Below are 20,931 nucleotides of genomic sequence, written 5' to 3'. Positions count from 1 at the left end.
TAGCCTCACAAACTTGGTCGCAAAGGTACATGCTGTGTTTTTGCAAGAAGGTGGGCAGTCCCTAGGCGGCTGTTGGATTATGTGCATTGTGTTGGGGTAGTAGTTGCTGCTAATTGCCTGTCTGCAGCTCCTCAGAACCTGTTGTTGCTTCCTTTTGAAACCTTCCTTGATTGCCCGAGTTGCTGCTCATCCTGCATCCAGGCCCCTCCCTTAGGCATGTGACTCACGGATTTAAAAGACAGTGCTGTGTGGTAATTAACTACCTACCTCTCATCACATAGAGATGAGAACTTAAATGTAGGCTTCCCAGCTAAAACTTTCTTCCCTGTGTGTTTATCCACCCACGGACATGTAGCAACGCTGTCTCACACCTGGCCTTTTGGAGGAAATATTGCTAGACTTACTTCTCTTGTTTGAAATCGCTAGTTGACATATTCCTGTACAAGTGATGGATTTTACATGGGTGCTCTTAATTGAAAATAATTTCATTTTCTGTAACTTCTAGAGTTTTGTTAGTTTATTGATGCACACATCTTGGGTGGGTGACAACTGGGTTTTTTGTGAAGATAACTTTTAAGTTTTTAGTAAATAACAATTAAGTATTACTTGACAGTTTAATTGGACTCAATTCTGACATGACCCGTACATCCTTAAGGGAACAGATGGTTATCATTTTCTATGAAATGTAATTAGTTTTTCAGGAAACTTTGTCCACATAAAGGAATTGATTCCACCCTTAATACCTGCTTAGCAATCCTGAAAAATATTGTAAATACAATCTTAGAGTATGCATCATTAGGAAATAAATCTATTTTGAGAAATAAATTTTAACATACACTATTAATAATAGGACATTTAGAAATGTTATTTTCTAAATATATTAGAAATAATAGGACATTTAGAAATGACATTTTTTTCCCTTGCTTTTTGTTTGTTTGTTTGTTTTGAGACAGGGACTCATTCTGTTTCCTAGGCTGGAGTGCAAGGGCACGATCATAGTTCACTGTAGCCTCAACCTCCTGGGCTCAAGCGATCTTCCCACCTCAGCCTCTGAAAGTGCTAGGATTACAGGGTTAGCCACCAGCATCCAGCCAAGAATTCCCATTCTAATGTATTAGTATGGTTTTATCTATTTTAGCAGTGTAAAAATCTTTGTGAATTATATATAGTATAACTGAATTGCCAAAATAAACGTCCTTGCCCTCAAATTGCTTATGATATTGTTTCTGAAGCACAGACATAATCTTTTGACCTTTTAAGCAAAAATTAATTTTTCATTCAACTTTTTTTTTTTTTTTTTGAGACAGGGTCTTGCCCTGTTGCCTAGGCTGGAGTGTAGTGATGCAGTCATGGCTTACTGCAGCCTCAACTTCCCAGGCTCAAGTGATCCTCACACCTCAGCCTCCTGAGTAATTGGGACTACAGGCACGTGCCACCATACTTGGCTAAACTTAACATTTTTTTTGTGGAGATGTGGTCTTGCTATGTTGCCCAGACTGGTCTTGAACTCACGGGCTCAAGTGATCCTCCTGCTTCAGTTGCCCGAAGTACTGGGATTACAGGTGTGAGCCATCGTGCCTGGCCTTTCATTCAACTTGTAATTCACAATTTCCAGAAAAAAGCTTTGAAATTACTGATGGAGGAAAGATCTTTGGGACTTGCTTGTAAATGTGTTAATATTTGATTTTAATAAGCTCTGTCATACTAACACTGTTTATTAAGCTTTGTGGTAAGATTACTACCCATAACTAAAGAATGAAATATTTATTTTCTGCAAATTGTTAAAAATTTATAAATTGATAGAAAAATTGAACGAGTAGTGAACACTGTTGTGTCTTTCACTAACTCAGCGGCTCACTTGCTAACATTTGGCTCATTTGCTTTCTCTTTCTGTTTATGAAGACATACATACTTTTTTAATTCCCCTGAGCCATTTGAAAGTAACCTGCAAACATCTTGACATTTAACTCCTAAACATTTTAGCACATGTATCCTAAGAACAGGGTTGTCTTGCTGAGGAGTTACATTATCATGCTTAAGAGATTAACGGTATTAATGCAGTATTATCTAACATATGATCCCTATTTAAATTTCATTTATTTTCTCCCCCAGAACAGTTCTTTATAGATGTTTTAATTTTTGATCCAGAACCGAGGAAAAAAAATGTATCTATATCTGTAGAGAGCTAAATATATCTATATTTGATCCAGAAACCAATCAAGGAAACACACACACACACCCCCTTTTGGCTGTCATAGTTCTTTAGTTTCCTTTACTTTAGGATAAGCCACCACCCGGCAGTGGTCTTTTATGAAATCTCATCATGTTTTTTCTTTTCTTATATAAGCTATCCCACAATTTGCTGATTATATTTCATGCCTAAATTAAAATAAAAATATTTTGGAATGAATATACTATATAGATGGCATTAATTTTCCATTATATTACATTAGGAGGAGAAGTAACTTTTTTTACATGTTGTTTTTTTCTGCTGTATAATAGTTCAGTATTTGTTTTAATATACTGCTGTTAAAGATTTGTGATACTGTGTCCTTAAATTTCAAAATAGAATTTTGTAGTTTACTCTTAATTTTGTTAGTATGTTATATTCCAAAATTATAGAAAGTGCTGTAATAGACATTTATGTAATGTGGGCATACATTTAAATTTTAAAAAATCTTTTAAATTGTTAAAATATTAACATTTAACCGTATCTGCTCCAGATAGGTTTAATTTTACAAGGATCTGTCTACCTATCTATCTATCTATAATGTATATATCCATTTTAAATAATAATAATAATACATGAATAAATCTGGCCCAACCTTCTGTCTTAAGAAATGTAACAGCAACTTTGAACTCCTTCATCCCTTAAGACAGTTACTCCTCCCTTCCCAGAGGTAACCATCCTCCTAAATTTGATGCCATTCCCTTAGTTTTTTCTTAAGTTTTACTACATTTGTGTTGTCTCTTTAACGTACTTTTTTTTTTTTTAAGTTTTCTTGTTTTTGAGCTTTATACGAATGGAATTATTCTGTATGTATTCTTCTTGGACTTGATTTTTTTATTTAACATTACAATTTTGAGATGTCATTTATGTTGACATTCTTAGCTGAGGTTCATTAATTTTCATTATTAGGTGATATAATCCAAATTATTGGAATATGGAATATTTCATGAATATACCACAATCCATTTTACTGTTGCTTTACACTTGGGTTTCACCTAGTTTTTGGTATGGAAAAAACTGCTTTAAATATTCTTTTGCGTGGTTCGTGGTAGCTAAGTACAAATGGTTCTCTAGGTTATATACATAGACCTGGAATGGTTGAGTCTTGGGTGTGTACACCATCAGCTTTACTAGGTATGGCAGAATGTCTTCTTTTACACAATTGTGGAATAAACCAAATGAGTTCAAGAGGAGCAAGTTTGTGAGAGGATGGACAAGTGAGATAGTGAGTTACATTTTGTGTGTTTTGAGTTTTAGCCTATTTAGTTAGAAATGTTAAGTAGGCATTCGAGATGTGTTTACTTTTTTAGCTCCACCCATCTTTGTTTTTTCGTGGGTTTACTCATTCAGGTGTGTCATCTTTCCTTTCTCCTTAAAGTGGCCTTTAAAGAAAAAAATTGCAATATCATGGGACGACAATTACTTGATCGTAATAGAAGATGTGTTCAGTTTTTATATCTTCAGTCTCAGGCCATCCATCATATGCAACCTTTTTATTTTTCTGGACCTTGAACCACAGAACTACATTAAGCTGGTTTGCTGTTTTCCAGGGATGACATAAAGAAGTGGGTAGAGGGTGATGCTGTTAGCAAGTATGCATTCCAGGTAGTGGTTCGCAAAGGGGAGAAAACGTAACAGAAAGATGGGTGCAAGCTAAAACAAATAAACCAGTAAGTAAGTAAAAAACCACAACACTCTTTTGTGATTATTTAGATCTGAAACAAATAGCAGCATGTATTAATAGTCCCTGATGATTTCACTGTATTGTAGCATAACTCCGGTATTCATAATGTCAATTCTGAATTTCTTTATATGTTGAGAGAGTGTAATCATGCACATTTTAGCAGATCTGGGGAACTGCTAAATCTAGAATCACTCCCTGATAATTCCTGACTTAACAGTAGAAATTTAGCTGTTTTATGTGGTGAAATTATTCTGGGAAGCTTGTTCCATGGGACATTTACCTATTAGCTAATAAAACAAATGGTCTATTGATACTTTCTCAAAAGTTCTGTAGAAAAAAAAAAAACAGTTGATATACAATATATTTCTCCACTGGCTGAATTGGATATACTTGGAAAAGGAAAGAGGGTGTTATCAAAAAATAAATGTCTTATGAGGTTCATAAGTTGTAGAGCAAAAATGAGAATGTGGAAGTGTTTTTATGCTTCATTGTTGGGAAGGATAATTGCAAAAGAACATAGAGCTGGGTGATTATCTGGGGTTCATTCTGTTGCAGGTGCCACCCCTAGAACAGATCGGCACTCCCCTCGGAATAGTCACCCCTTCACCGAGCCAGAGCAGGAGGGATACGGAGGGAAAGGGCCCTTTCCCAACTTTAGACTGAGCACCCAGAAGTCGACCCAGGACTGCTGTTTTGTTTCTAGGAAACTGGAAACCTTGGCAGAATTGAAATTTCCTAGGTGATTTTTTTCTTCTTTGCTTTCCAAAAAATAAACTTGTATGTACACATACGTATATATACACTCACACCTACATAAAAGAAAGATAATTTCAAAGAAATATTGTATCTCGTATAGTCCTTGAACAGTTATTTTACTATTCAAAGTAGGTTCTTTAAAATTTTAAATTTGAAATAAGTATGATTTATAGGAAATTGCAAAAAAACAGTAAGGAGAGGTCCCTTGTGCCCTTCACCTTTCCCTTAGTGGTTACTTCTTAGTACCCACAGCACAACATTAAACTAGAAATTGACATTGGTACATTTTGTGTGTTTAGTGCTGTGCTGTTTAAACATATATGTAGTTGATTTGTGAACCACCATGGCATCAAGACACAAATGCTACCACCACCAAGATCTCCCTTATGCTGCACACACCTGCCCCATGGCAGCCAGTAATCTGCTTTTCATCTCTATGATGTTAACATTTCGAGGATGTTAATAAATGGAATCACATAGTATGTGACCTTTTTAAATTAGCTTATTTTCACTTGGCCCAATTCCTTGAGATCTATCCAAGTTGTGTGAATCAACAGTTCTTTCCTTTTTATTGCTGAGTAGGATTCCATGGTTTGTTTAACCGTTCACCTTTTGAAGGATAATCTTTTCCCCTAGTTTTTGGCTTTTAACAGTAAAGCAGCTATGAACATTTATGTTCAGTTTTTTGTGTGGATATAAATTTTTATTTCTTTGGGAGAGGTGCTGTTGAAGAAAAGAAATTATTCAGTGACACTTGTTAAAGCATGATAAGGAAGGCGTTATTCAGGATCATCCCTGTAAGTGTAGGAACCACTACAAGAGTGTCTTACAATGGGTGGGTAGAGAGTGTGGCCTCAGTGCTGGATGTAGCATGGGCAAGTGGGAATTTATAGCCAAGGAGCTGGGTGGGGCCAGTGGATGGAAAAATTCTCAAGAGGAAACGTCAGGTGTAAGGGTTTTCTGCCTAAACTGACCTTAACAGAATTCTTTCTTGCTAAAGACAGGCCAAGGTGATCAGACATCAGCTGGAGGGTGGCAGAAAATGAAGAGGGTAATCAGATAAAATGATGGGAGGTTTGCTAATCTGGCTTAGGAGGGTTCTTTGCTAAAACAGGAATTTACAAGGAAGTACACAGATAGGCCTGGGAGAAAGTTCGGGAGTCTGGCTGATTTGACCAAGCAAAGAATCTTTGCCAGAGCCCAAGGTTGTACAGTTGGTGGCTTACCATGTAAGTAGCTGTGCCATTTTACATGCTCGCTGGCAATATATGAGAGATCCAGTTTCTTCACATTCGTGTTCACATTTGGTATTGTCACTATTTTTTTATTTTAGCTATGCCAATAGGTGTGCAGAGATGGTTGCAGCATAGTTTGGTTTGCATTTCCCTGATGTCTAGTAATGTTGACCATATCTTTTCATGTGCGTATTTGCCGTCTCTGTATCCTCTTCAATAAAATGTCTCTATGTTTTTTGCCCATTTTCTAGTTGAAATTTTTTTCAGTTGTTGAGCTTTGAGATTTCTTTATATATCCTAGATGAGGCTTTTGTCACATAATATTGTACAAACATTTTTAATTTTGTTGAAGTTCAGTTTATCGTGTTTTTTTTTCTTTCATGGATCATATTTTTGGTGTCATTCCCCATTCCCCACTCTCCAGCCCCAGATGGCCATGAATTTACTCTCGGTCTCTGTGGAGTTGCCTATTCTGAATATTTCCCATAAATGGAATCATATGTCTGGCTTCTTTCACTTACCCTATATTCAGGCCTTATCCGTGTTGTATCATGAACCAGTTTTTTTTTAATGGCTTCATTTATTTTTATGGTTGAATAATGTTCCACTGCACGGATAAGACCACATTTTGTTTAGCCATTTGTCAGTTGATTGGCAATTAAGGTTGTTTTCGCTTATTCATCTACACCAGTACAGCTGCGTGTGTACCCTGCAGCCCTGCACCTTCCTTATACAGGATGCACAGATGTACGCATGCGAGCACCTGTGTGTACAGTTTTGTTTTCTTTTTTAAATAGTGGAGGATTAACTTATTTTATAGTTGTGCTTTTTCTTTGATATTTGGGATGCCTTTTTATGTCTATACAAATAGATATATATCTCATTCTTTTAAAACACTATATAGTGTTTAGTGTGGCTGCTTAATTGATCCTATTCTAATAAACATTTATTTGACATTGGGTAACTTCCTGTTTTTCTTTCTTATATAACAGTGGCACCAGGTACAGTGGCTTACGCCTGTAATCCCAGCACTCTGGGAAGCCAAGGCAGAAGGATCACTTGAGCCCAGGAGTTCGAGACCCACCTGGGCAACATACAGAGACCTCATTTCTACAAACAAACAAAAAATTATCCAGGCTTGGTGGCACTTGCCTGTAGTCCCAGCTACTTTGGAGGCTGAGGTGGGAGGATCACTTGAGCCCAGTAGGTCGAGGCTGCAGGGAATTAGGATCACACCACTGCACTCCAGCTTGGGTGACAGAGCAAAACCCTGACTCAAACAAAAAAATAGTGACACTAATCATCCTTGTACAAGTGTCTTTTTGGTGCATAGCTCATTTTACCTACTTTTGGATTTTTCTCTTCAATGCCATTCATCATTAACTTATTTAGAAGTGTATTGATTACCTCCTATAGACCAGGCACTGTACTGTGTATCAGACATTAGGGACGCAAGCACTAGTAAAATACTATACTCGAGTTTTTTGTAAACACGATATACCTATAAATAGGTAATCATGGTTCACTGTGATAAGCACACAATGTGTTATTACTAAAATCCTGTGGAACAAGTAACAAAGGAGTGTGGAGGATTAAAACAAGGGAGGGGATACTTGAGGTGGTCTTCGTGAGGACAAATGGAAGTTCACTTGGGAAAATATAAGAACACTGAGTTTTGAAATGGAATTGCAAGTGTGAAGAAAGGGACCAGCACTGCATAGGGTGGCATATTTAGGAAATAGCAAATCCATAGTTTAATACAGTCGTCAGGAAGCTGTTGGGCAGAGATTGTAGCAGAAGGGTAAGGCATGTTAGGTTAAATAGATTGAAAGCAGATTATAGCAGTCTGTGAATGTCCTAAAGAATTTGGACTTCATTTTGTACATAATTAGAGATAATTGAAAAAAATGTAGGCACACTTAAATTTTTTAAGTTCAGTAAATTTTTGTGCTGTGACACTTTATCACCTCCCACAATCACCCTCTTCTACCTCCTCACCTAGGCAACCTCTGCTTGTTTTCTGTCTCTAAATTTGCTGTTCCTCAACATTTCATATGCATTGGAAACATGTAGTATGCAGTACTTTTACATTGGCTTCTTTCACCTAGCGTGTCTTTGAGGCTCATGTATGCTGTAATGTGTATCAGTATTTTCTGCCTTTTTATTGCCCGATGGCATTCCATTCTGTGGTGATGCCACACCTTATATGCTCAGCAGTTGATGGATGTTTGGATTGTTTCCAGTGTTTGGTTATTATTAACAAAGCCGCTATGAACATTTGTAGATAAATCTTTCTTTGTGTGGGCACATATTTCTCTCGGGAAGAGGAAATTTTGGATCTTGTGATGAGTTTATGTTTATATATAACTGTAAGAAATTAGGGCACGGTAGCTCACGCTTGTAATCCCAGTGACTCGGCAGGCTGAGGCGGGAGGATTGCTTGAGCTCAAGAGTCAAGAGGTCAAGGCTGAAGTGAGCCATGATTGTGCTACTGCACTCTAGCCTGGACAACAGAGTGAGACCTCACCTCTAAAACAACAAAGAAAAGAAAATTTACAGACTATTCTCCAAAGTGACTGCATCATTTACAGTCCCGTCAGCAATGTAGGAGGGTTCCAGCTTCTCCAGATGCTCATCACCACTTGGTATTGTCTTTTTGATTATGGCCATTCTAATGGGTATATAGTGTGTCTCTTTGTAGTTTTAACTTGCATTTTCCTAATGACAGGATGTTTATAATCTTTTCATGAAGCAGTTATATTTTAGAAACATGAGTCCAGTAGATAGAGGTAAGAATGGAGGTGAACTACATGAAAGATGAGAGCCTACGTCAGACAGCATGTATAGAGATAGGGAGACATTTTAAAGGTATGTGTATCAGCGTTAGAATGAGCAGCATTTAGTAACTCCTGAGTATAATAGATGAAGCAGAGGGAGGTGGGGCTTGTGATCCCAGGATTTTAAACTTTGGCAATTGGGTTCTTCTTGGCTAATGGTACTGCCATTAGCCAAAAAGTGACTACAGGTACATAAACAGATTTTGTGTTGGTGGATGATGGCTTTTATATTGATCTTGTTCTCTTGGTGTGCCACTGGAATAAACATTTAATAGAGTATTTGGAAACATGTATCTAGTTCAAAAGAAGGATCTGGCCTGAGGTATAAATTTAGGGGAGTTTACATTGTGTAGGGAACAACTAAATTCATGAAAGTAAATGATGTATCTGTTCCTAAGTCACCCTATCTGCTGAGTTACTTGTGGCAAGTTGTTTACACAGTAAAATAATTTAATATGAAAAGATCCACATTAAGATGATTCTAGGATTAATTCATTCAGGCATGACAGCATCACCAAGGACCTCAGGTTCTTTCTATCTTTTAATGCTGCCGCTGTTCTTGATCTGTTGGGTTGTCCTCATGGTCCAGTTCTTGTTTACACATTCAAACCCAGAATTGTATGCAAAAAGACTGGGAGCTTGTGTTTTTGCCTGGGTCTTTTTTCATCAGCCAAGAAAACCTTTCCTAAAAGCTTCCTAGCAAACTTATTTTCTTGTCTTCTTGGCCAGAATTGCATTAGGTATGTATTACCAGACTACCCACTGGCAAGGGGAATGGAAATTGTCACAGCTGGTTCAGACTGCAGCTTTCTAGCCCAAGTATCTTTTACTATTATCTCTTCTGAAAGAATCCTTTTCCCCTTGCCTTTTGATTCTCTTCTGTAGTTGAGATAGGTTAGATTTTCCATGCAACCCAGTTTTATATCACTTAGTTGTTCTATTCAATACTTCACAACAGCAAATACTTGCCAAAATCCTACACTCTGTCATTCACTGTGCCAGATTCCAGGATATAGAAGTGAATAAGAAACTTGTAGTTTGACATAGATATAAGCTTAAACAGAAGAGTGCTATGATAGATTTGTATACTAAAGTTCCTTTGGACTATGAATTTAGTACAACTGTTTTTTATGAGTAAAGGCATCGCGAGTTTCAAAGTCAGACTTATATTCAATTTATAAATGAACTTTTGGAAATTTAGAACACAACCCATTCATGAGTTGATCCTCCCTTTCTAGTTAGATGGTTACATGTTTATTATAGGAGTGCATGGTATACTGGCCTAAATTAACTGTTCATTTGACTTATTTAAAGCTGAAACCACATTATGTTTTTCTGGAGCATAATGTTTGCGTTTTCTAGTTAACATACCAAAGTAACAGTAATATCTTTAGTTTAAGAACCTGACTGAAATGTTTGTAAAATGTCGATTGTTTGTAATTTGGCTTTTTGTTTTTAATGGTCATATGAATGCAGCTATCGTGTTTGCAGTATTTGTACAGTGCATGGGGTACTTTTTCTGGGTGCTGAGAAGGGAGGAGAAATGATAGGGAAGAGGGGATTTGGAGTAGCCAAAGGAAAAAATGTGCAGTCCGTGTTGTTGATTCCACCGAATTCTAAGAATTCCATTACATCTTGATATCTGGTACAAGCTCAAAGTTAATCTTCAGTTTTGGCTTAGGGCATGGCCGTACGTGCTGGCTACTTGGGAGGCTGAAGCAGGAGGATCCTTAGAGCCTGGAAGGTCCAGGCTGCTGTGAGCCATGATTGTGCCACTGCACTCCAGCCTGAGTGACAGAGTGAGACCTTGTCTTTAAAAAGAAAACAAACAAAAAAACACAAGTGTCCAGGCGTGGTGGCTCACGCCTGTAATCCCAGCACTTTGGGAGGCTGAGGCGAGCGGATCATGAGGTCAGGAGTTCAAGACCAGCCTGTCCAACATGGTGAAACCCCATCTCTACTAAAATGCAAAAATTAGCTGGGCATGGTGGCGCGCGCTTGTAATCCCAGCTACTGGGGAGACTGAGGCAGGAGAATGGCCTGAACCCAGGAGGCAGAGGTTACAGTGAGCCGAGATCGTGCCACTGTACTCTAGTCTGGGTGACAAGCAAGACTCTGTATCAAAAAACAAAACAAAACAAAAAAGTGTTTTGGCCTAGATTGACTAAAAGAATATTTATTATTTTCTATAAAGCAAATCATACTAATAATAGAAATTAGTGAGTGACATTCTGAAACCTTATGGATAACTGGTATGATATCCATAATCAGTGTTTGTCCTTGGATTCTGCATGGGTAGTGAGCTTTAAATAAAGTATCTTGTTGGTTTAAGATTGAACCATTTTAATAATTTTGAAAACCAAGATATGTACATTTTGATGACAAGAAAAGATGTTTTGTAAGGGAAATGTGGGATTAAAATGAACTTTTTGTGTTTGTTTACAAATAATTATTAATGTTGAGGAAATTTTTGATGTTAGCTCTGAATTATGAATGTTAGAATATATTTAGAAATGTTTGATTTTCATTTTTTCCATGTCATTAAGAAGCTTGGATATGTTTTTTTAAAGAATTGCCTTCTTCTTAATGTGTTTTCTACAACTAATAGTCTTAGAAATTTCAGACACAAAATCTTTGAAAAAATGACTTGTACTTACTTAGCATTTTGTTTTGACTAACACCCCTGGTGGTTGTTGAACCACAAGTTCATAGTGTTAAAAGATTGTGGTAAATTACCCAGTAAGCTAAGTGATTAAAGTTGTTTGGAACATTTTGCCCATGTATGTCCTATTTTTATGTGTATACATATTTATAGATTTGGGCTTATAGGACTATAGCACTATATTGCAAAGGTCCTAACCTTTACTTTATTCACACAACTTCCATTGTGTACAAAGTGACTTGCAGATCTGTACTGTGGAGCATATTCTTTCCTGTGTGTTTTGTTTACCTTTGAGTAATGAAGTCAAATCTTACTTGATTTTCCTTAGCTAGTCTAATGTTATGTTATGTTATGTTATAGTTCTGGGATACATATGTGGGACTTAAATTCAGTCTTTAGGAAAGGTTTTCTAGGCCAGGCACAGTGGCTCACGCCTGTAATCTAAGCACTTTGGGAGGCTGAGACAGGTGGATCACTTGAGGTCAGGAGTTCGAAACCAGGCTGGCTGACATGACGAGACCCCGTCTCTACAAAAAATATAAAAATTAGCCGGGTGTGGTAGTGTTCGCCTGTAGCCCCAGCTACTCGGGCGACTGAGGTGGGAGGATTCCTTAAGCCCAGGAGTTTGACACCAGCCTGGACAACATGGCGAAACCCCATCTCTACAAAAAATATAAAAATTAGTTGGGCATGGTGGTACGTACCTGTAGCCCCAGCTACTCGGGAGGCTGAGGTGGGAGGATTCTTTGAGCCCAGGTGGTGGAGGCTGCAGTGAGCTGTGATTGTGCCACCACACTCCAGCGTGGGCAACGAAGCCAGACTCCGTCTCAAAAAAGAAAAAGAAGAAAAGATTTTCTGAAGTTTATGTTGAGTGTTTGTACATGTGGGAAAACAGGGAAGAACAGATCATCTGGGTTCTGGACTTTGAAGATGGGGTGTTTGAAAGCTCTTTTGGTTATGTTATTCTCTATTTTTTAAACTTTAGATTTAGCCTGAAGCTTAAAACTTTTTAGCCAAGGAAACAATGTTTTAGTAAATAGTGCTGTAATAAACAATAGTTGGTAAGTTTACATGTTAATTTTATAATTTGATACATTGGAAATATCTGGTAGAATTAGAATCAGGCTATATATATATGAATATGTGTATGTATATATATGTTGTGTGTGTGTTTGTGTGGTCAGGCTGGTCTTGAACTCCTGACCTCAAGTGTTCCACTCACCTTGGCCTCCCAAAGTGCTGGGATTACAGGCATGAGCCACCGTACCTGGCCAGGCCATATATTTTTAAAACAGACACTTTTATGGACGGTTTTTACTTTTTGGGGATAAATTAATTTGAACTTTGTTTAATACAGTGATTGTCTCCTCTCTCTTCCATACCCTTAGGGAGGAATGGAGTAGTTGGCAAAGAATGGCTTTGGGGGAAAATCTCCCTATGCCATTTCTAAAATGGAAACAGTGCATTTCTTCCTTTTTTTTTCTTTTTTTTTTTTTTTGAGAGGGAGTTTTTCGTTCCTGTTGCCCAGGCTGGAGTGCAATGGCGCTATCTCAGCTCACTGCAACCTCTGCCTCCCCGGTTCAAGTGATTCTTCTGCCTCAGCCTCCAGAGTAGCTGGGATTACAGGCATGTGCCACCACATGTGGCTAATTTTTGTATTTTTAGTAGAGACAGGGTTTCTCCACGTTGGTCAGGCTGGTCTCAAACTCCTGACCTCAGGTGATCTCCCCATCTCAGCCTCCCAAAGTGCTGGGATTACAGGCATGAGCTGCTGTGCCTGGCCCGCATTTCTTTTCTTGATTAGTAAAAGGGAAATTAAAGATTATGAGCATTTCAGAAGAACACGAAACACCAACTCTTTATTTTTGCCTTCCCTCATTTCTCTGAGGGACAGCTTGAGTGTTTTATAGTCATATGAGGACTCTGAAAAATGTTAGAGACCTGGCTAAGTTGTGGGTAACTAGTGCATTGAGAAGACTTAAAGGCTCCTGAATGCAGACAAAGCATTGCTAATTGCATTCAGGGTCAGGCTGTCTTTAGCCAGACCATGAAAGATACAGCAGCCTGTCTGCTGAGTGGAGACTCTTGTCTTTAAGAAAGACTGCTACCTGATATGCTAGACCGTTTCAGGTTGCCGTCGTTTACATGAATTTAGTCATTATTGCCAAGACTGCTAAACCTCAGTGTGACACAAGTGATACTTCTAAATGGACTTGAAGACAAGGTATTTGACCTTGCAATGGGGCATAGGCAATGTTCATACAGCTTTTAAAATACGAAACAGAATACTTTGCTATTTGAAGTTTCCGTTAAAAGATTGAATGAGATTATTTTTAAGATCGCTAAGTAAACAGCAGACATATCTTTAAAAATCTTTTTATCACTTGAACCCAGGAGGCGAAGGTTGCAGTGAGCTAAGATTGTGCCACTGCACTCCAGCGGGGGTGACAGAACGAGACCCTGTCTCAAAAAAAAAAAAAAAAAAGTTAATCTTTAATAGTTTCTATCTTTTAGATTTATGAATGCTTGCCCCTTAAAGGGTAAGGTGTTAATGGCAGTATTAAGATACGGTAGTTTAGACCTATTCCACGGACTTAGCTCAATCAGTGCAATTAATTCTTCACCCTCACAAGTCCTAATGTTCTAGGTAGAATTGTGGCTGAAATTAAAACTGGTTATGAGACTTTATAATAAAAAGGTAGAAAAAAGTGATATTAGCTAGATGGTCCAATATATTTTTGTCTAAGTAGGAATCTGAATATTGTAGAAATGCACATTTTGGTGCTGCTTCTAGCTGTTCCTGTTCTTTTCAAATTGAGATGAGATTTTTTTTTTTTTCTGTAAAGCTTAAGCTAAGATAGGAATTTATATGGAAGTACTGTTCCCACAGAACTAACTTTACAAATGTAAAGCTTGGGCAGAGGTTGAGGAACATGGTAAAGTGATAGATTTCTTAAAAATTGTAGAAATTTTCGTTGACTTTACTTTGAAAATGTATAGTTGTACATGTGAAACACTTCTAGTATTGCTTCTACATGTATTATTCTTACAGGGTTCCTTAAGTCTTAAATAAGTTCTTTTTTTTCTAAACAGACTTATGAAAATATGCATCAGTTTAATACTGTCTTGGAATTCATGAGATGGAAGCATAGGTCAAAGCTGTTTGGAGAAAATCGGAAGTACAGTTTTATCTAGCCACATCTTGGAGGTAAGGAAAAGAACATAATTAGAATAATACGAAATTTCTCATTTTTTAGTAGTTGAAAATAATCCTTCTACATTGCAACTTTATTTGAGTGTTCTTCAGTTTCTTTGTAACACCACTTCATAGTAACTTCTTTAGTTTCATTAATCATCTTCCTGATGAGTTAATAAATAATTCTAATATATTTTCCTCATAAATGTTGAACCTCTTCAGGAGTGAAAGGTATTTATTTCTTACTAGTTACTTTCATAAATCTCCTTTTGGAAGATAAGCATTAAACGGTTTATATGTTTTTTCCCCCCCCTAAGTTTGCAAGGCAGAGTTCAGAATGCAAGATTAGGCCAGATGTACCTGTAATCCCAGCACTTTGGGAGGCTGAAGCAGGTGGATCACTTAAGGCTAGGAGTTCGAGACTAGCCTGGCCAACACGGCAAAACCTTGTCTCTACTAAAAATGCAGAAATTAGCTGGGCATGATGGTGTAAGCCTGTGATCCCAGCCACCTGGGAGGCTGAGGTGTGAGTTGCTTGAACCCAGGATGCAGAGGTTGCAGTGAGCTGAGATCGCGCCACTGTACTCCATTCTGGGCAACAGAGCAAGACTCTGTCTCAAAAAAAAAAAGAAAAGAAAAGATTATATTGAAAAATGAATGTTTATATTGTTCTGAAGTTTTTATGCTTTTTAGAATTCAGGATTTTTTTTTTTTTTAAATTTTTTTTTGGAGACAGGATCTTGGTTTTGTCACCCAGGCTGGACTGCAATGGTGTAAGCATAGTTTCCACCCCCTGGGCTCAAGCGATCCTCCTGCCTCAGTCTCCCACATAGCTGGGACTACAGGCACACATCACCATGCCCAGCTAATTTATTTTTTTATAGAAACAGGGTCTCATTATCCGTCTGTGTTGCTCAGGCTGGTCTTGAACACCTGGACTCAAGTGACCCTCCCACCTCAGCCTCCCAAAGTACTGGGATTACAGGCATAAGCTACCACGCCCAGCCCAGGATAATATTTTTAGCATGTTAGAATAATAGATCTTTGGAAATAGAATTTAAAGAGGTAGGAGCTGCCAGAAATAGGAGGAAAGAAGCCATCCGAAGACAGTATGTACAGGGAAATCAGGCTTACTGTTTTAAAATCCATTTAGAGACTAATGATCAGGTAAAAGGTTTGAATTCATTAGGGATCTACATTTTAAGAAATAGATAGGATGTATAGTTTTGTGAAGCAGTCTACGCTTACACTTCTGGAGGTGGCAGGCTTTGCTCGCTGCTTCTGTTAATACTTGCAGCATTCACTTGCCCTTCTCCTGCCCATGCCAAACCGCTGGATTAGCTCTTCTGAAAAACACTGTGACTCTCAAATTCTTTATGAGGTTTCATATTGTTTGATTGGTAGAGCTGTGGTCATTTTTTTCTTTCTCAGTTCTTTTGGTTTCCATGACTGTATGCTCTTCTGATTCTACTTATTTAATTACTCCTTCACCTTTTTTCCTTTCCCTCCTACTTTTAAATAATAATGACCTTCCCCAAGGTTTTATCTTTGAAATTCTTCTATCTTTTTTCTTATGTCTTTCCTAGTCTCATGATTTCCACAGTTGTCTCTAAAATGATCTCTCTCAACTTCCTATCTCAGTTGTGGCATTTTCTCTAAGCTTCAAGCCCATATTTTCAGCTGTTTACAGAGGGCTCAGCTTAGTGCCTCAGATTTCCTATTATCTAGCACATCATTCATCATGAGCTCTGCACCTGCTATTTCTCCTTCTGTTAACGGACCTCTTTGTCACCCAGGCTCAGAGTCTTAGTGCTGTATCGGATTCCTCATCATTTGCTTCCTACCCTTAGGCACAAGTGAAGTCCTATCAGTTTTACTTCTCTAATGTATCACAAATATTTGAATCCTCTCCTTCCGAATCCCCGTTCACCATCCAAGTTTAGGTCCTTACATTACATTTCACTGAAAATATTGCAGGAATCTCCCAACTTGTGCTTCTTCTCACTCGTACTTCACTTTACATGTTGCTGCCAGCTTAAATTATCTTAAGAGATAATTTTGCTTGTGTTGTTGGTGACAGTTTGCCTGTCTGCCAGAGTAAGGACAAATTCCTCTAATTTTAAAGATAGCATAGCTTTGCCTTCATCTGTCCATTTCTTTCACCCTTTAAACATTTATTAAACACCTACTGTATGCCAGGCATTGTGTTAGGTCAGAATGCAAAACATTAAATAAAAACAGGTTCCTGGCCATACTCAAAAAATAGTCTGTCTAGAGATGGATGAGCATGAGAACAGTTATTTAAGTGCAATCTGAGAAGTGCCATATTATAATTGAAAAGATTTATTTGATTATTCCACACTGTATACATCGATTATAATTATAACATCATGGTACACCCATAATTGCATACAGCTATAATTTTTCAAAAGAATTTAAAAATACGAGTGACCATGTCAAAAAAAAAAAGTGTATTGGCATCACCTAGAAAGACTACACCAATGTTGTGAGAGGAGAGAATTGTCAGGCAGGCTTCAGAGAAGAGATAATATTTGAGCAGAGTCTTGATGGACGAATAGAAGATTGCCGAATGGAAATTGGAAAGTGTAATACTGTAAAATACATATTTGGTTTTTGATGCCATTTCCTGGCATTCAAGTCTTAAAATCCTTGAAACCTCTGAAGTGATGTCTTTTTGTATGCTAATGAGTTAACTAGTAGATGGCAGCCCGCTGGTTAGCTTTAGGTTGGGGGCTGGTCAGCAGAAAGACTAAGGCAGGATTAGAATCAGAACTTTCAGTTCCCACCCCCCCCAACCCCCAACATTTAGGGAGGGGAGAAGGGCAGAGGGTTGAGTTGATCACCAGTGACCCGTGGTTTAGTTAGTCATGCCTACAGAATGAACGTTCCATAAAAATCCAAAAGAACTGGGTTCAGAGAGCTTCTGGATAGCTGAACATGTGCAGGCTCTGGTTCCCTGTACATCTCTTTATCTATTGTTTGTAACATCCTCTATAATAAACCTGTAAACATAAATGTTTCCTTGAGTTCTGTCAGCCGCTCTAGCAAACTAATAGAACCTGAGAAAAAGGGGTTGTGGATACCTGGATTTATGGCTGGTTGGTCAGAAGCACAGGTAAAATAACCTGGGCTTGCCATTGGCATTGGAAGTGGGGGCCACCTTGCGGATTGATCCCTCAACCTGTGGGATCTGGTGCTGTCTCCAGGTGGATAGTGTCGGAATTGAATTGGAGGTTCCAGCTGGTGTCTGATGCATAATTGTCTGCTTGCTTGTTAGTGGGGAGAAACCCTCACACATTTGGTAAGAAAAGTCTTCCCTGTTGATTGTTTTGGTGAGAGGGCAGAGGAAAAATAGTTTGAGTGTTTTCCATACTCACAAAAGGCAAGGGAATTAATTTCATGCACAGAACCCAGAACGGGGTGGAGGCAGAGCTTGAAAGTGTATAGAATGTACAGAAGATAGAATAATTTTTGTATGGCTTGAATTTAGAATAGGAGAGCGAGTTTGAGGGACAAGGCTGGAAAGGACCTTATGAAGAATTTTGAATGCCATGGCAAGGAGTCTAGACTTTTATTTTGTGAAAAATGGGCAGTCATTGAAAAATTTTAACATTTAAAGATATTTTGGATCATAATTTTTTGTTAAAATTAATATGATGGTTGTATTAGTCAGTTTTCGTGCTGCTGACAAAGACATACCCAAGACTGGGTAATTTATAAAGTAAAGAGGTTTAATGGACTCACAGTTCCACGTGGCTAGAGAGGCCTCACAATCATGGCAGAAGGTGAAAGGCATGTCTTACATGGCAGCAGGCAGAGAGAATGAGAGCCAAGTGGAAGGGGAAACCTCTTACAAAATCATCAGATCTTGTGAGACGTATTCACTACCAAGAGAAGAGTATAGGGGAAACTGCCCCCATGATTCAATTATTTCCCACTGGGTCCCTCCCACAACATGTGGGAATAATGGGAGCTACAATTCAAGATGAGATTTGGGTGGGTACACAGTCAAACTATATCATTGGTGATATGAATGGTAGTTTGGAAAAAGGAAAAACCAAAACTGGAGAGACGAGTTAGGATATTCTTAACTGTTTCAAGCAAGAAATAATGAAGCTGTCAACTTAAGATGGGGGTCAACTTATCCGTTTAAGCATTGGTTGTTTAGAAAATGTTTAATTTTCTTCTCTTCCCCTATGTACTGTACTCTTCAGCTAGTGATTTGAAATTGTCCTGCATTTTCTCTTCTCTCGGCATATTTTTGGCCCTTCCTATCTCTTGTGGAGTGCCTATGAACCTTAAAAACCACATCTCAAATGCCAATTCATCCCTAAAATTCTTTCTAATCTGTATTGCTTTGACTCTAAATATATGTCTTTTCTTAGTCTAAAGCCCCCAAAGCACTTATTTTTATTCTACAGGATATTACTTTTTTGGTCCCTATTAAACTAGGTGGCAGCAAGTCACAAAGGAGAAATCAGAAAGTAACCTGCTCCCCACCCTTGGTGGTGTATAGTCCAGTTAGTGAGGTATGTATATAAGTAATATAAGTAATGATAAGCAATGTTGCCATGCAAAAGTGAGGAATGCCACAGGAGTAAATTGTTGCTTCTAGTCAGGGTCCTGTAACTGAGAAGCACCGGTAGAACATAGGAGGTTATGTGAGCTGAGCTTTGAAAGATGAGTTAAATTTACATGGATAAAGGATATTTCTGGAAAAGTGGATGGATAGAAAGTGAATGTTTTTGTAGGAATGTGGTGAAGGTCTTAGAAAGGGTAGGAAGTATGATGTGAAGAAAGCTCTTCTAGGGAAATTACTGTAGCAGTGATATATAAACTATACATCATTAGAGAAATGAAGTGAGGAGGTAGGGAGCTGAGTGAGGAGATAGTGGCAATAGTTAGGCTTGAGTTGATCAGAATTCAATCAGGGTGGTGATTGTGGAAATAGAAAAGAAAGACTCAATGGTAAAGGTATTGCGGCAGAAGAAGGGACACTGATGTGTGACTAGATGTTGGAAAGAGATGATGCTACCCGAATTTTGAGCCTGGATGGTGGGGATGATGTTGGCCTCATTAATAGCTAACGTAAGTTGGATCCTACTTTTCTAAATGAAGAGAAATGTTAAAATTTATGTTTTACTGTACCGTTGGTCTCTTAATTTGCTTATATGCAACAAGTTTTTTTCGCATTCTTTTTCCAGCTTAACATATTCAAAGGGAGATTTTATGAAAAAAGCAAAGTATTACCTCTTTTCCAAAAGCAGTTTTTAAGGAAATAAACAGTAGTCTGTTCATAGTTCTATCTCTTTTGCTATCATGTTAAATGGTATGTAAGATTCAGTAAAATTTAAGAATGTTTAAAGTATTTCTACAGGTATAATTCTGATACCATTACCAAAGGATGGTATCTCGTTTTAATAGAAGTACTGCGGCCGGGCGCGGTGGCTCAAGCCTGTAATCCCAGCACTTTGTGAGACCGAGGCGGGCGGATCACGAGGTCAGGAGATCGAGACCATCCTGGCTAACATGGTGAAACCCCGTCTCTACTAAAAAAATACAAAAAACTAGCCGGGCGAGGTGGTGGGCACCTGTAGTCCCAGCTACTCGGGAGGCTGAGGCAGGAGAATGGCATGAACCCGGGAGGCGGAGCTTGCAGTGAGCTGAGATCTGGCCACTGCACTCCAGCCCGGGCCACAGAGCGAGACTCCGTCTAAAAAAAAAAAAAAGAAGTACTGCTTGAGGAATGGGGACCTGTGAAAAATTCATTAAGTAGAATTCGATGGTTCCATATTAACAGATAAGCATTATTATGGTACTGTCCATTAGAGAAATACTGTGTAGTAAGGCAGTAAGTTACTTAATTATAGAAAACTGGCTTTTAAAATGCATTTATTAAAATTCTTACCAACTCTTAATTGATGACTGATTTAGAACTTAGCCATATTTAGAAACAGTCTCTCTCTATTGAAAATAGTCACTAATTGTTTTATAATTATACATGTGTAAAACTGGAAGCCATTACATTATTGAGGAAGGAAGGCATTTGTGTTTTGTTTTTTAAGTCAGGCTTTGTGTTGAACTATTTTCTTTTTTTTTTCTTCTTTTTTTTTTTTTTTTTTTTTGAGACGGAGTTTCGCTCTTGTTGCCCAGGCTGGAGTGGAGTGGCATGATCTTGGCTCACTGCAACCTCCGCCTCCCGGGTTCAAGTGATTCTCCTGCCTCAGTCTCCCACATAGCTGGGACTACAGGCACACATCACCATGCCCAGCTAATTTATTTTTTTATAGAAACAGGGTCTCATTATCCG

General features: G+C 38.2%; 1 protein-coding gene across 1 annotated transcript in view; it reads left to right on the top strand.

Annotated features, from left to right (window-relative positions):
- BMPR1A (bone morphogenetic protein receptor, type IA) overlaps positions 1-20,931 on the top strand; it is a 164,490-nt gene that overhangs the window by 66,245 nt on the left and 77,314 nt on the right. Inside the window, exon 2 of the mRNA XM_011950407.1 lies at positions 14,498-14,612. The gene's annotated coding sequence lies outside the window, so the exon portion shown is untranslated. The remainder of the gene's footprint in view (positions 1-14,497; positions 14,613-20,931) is intronic.

This window comes from Colobus angolensis, unplaced genomic scaffold (genome assembly GCF_000951035.1).
Source record: "Colobus angolensis palliatus isolate OR3802 unplaced genomic scaffold, Cang.pa_1.0 Scaffold307, whole genome shotgun sequence".
Lineage (NCBI taxonomy): Eukaryota > Metazoa > Chordata > Mammalia > Primates > Cercopithecidae > Colobus > Colobus angolensis.
The sequence above is the reverse complement of the archived record's forward strand: the minus strand, read 5'-3'. Positions and strand labels throughout refer to the sequence as shown.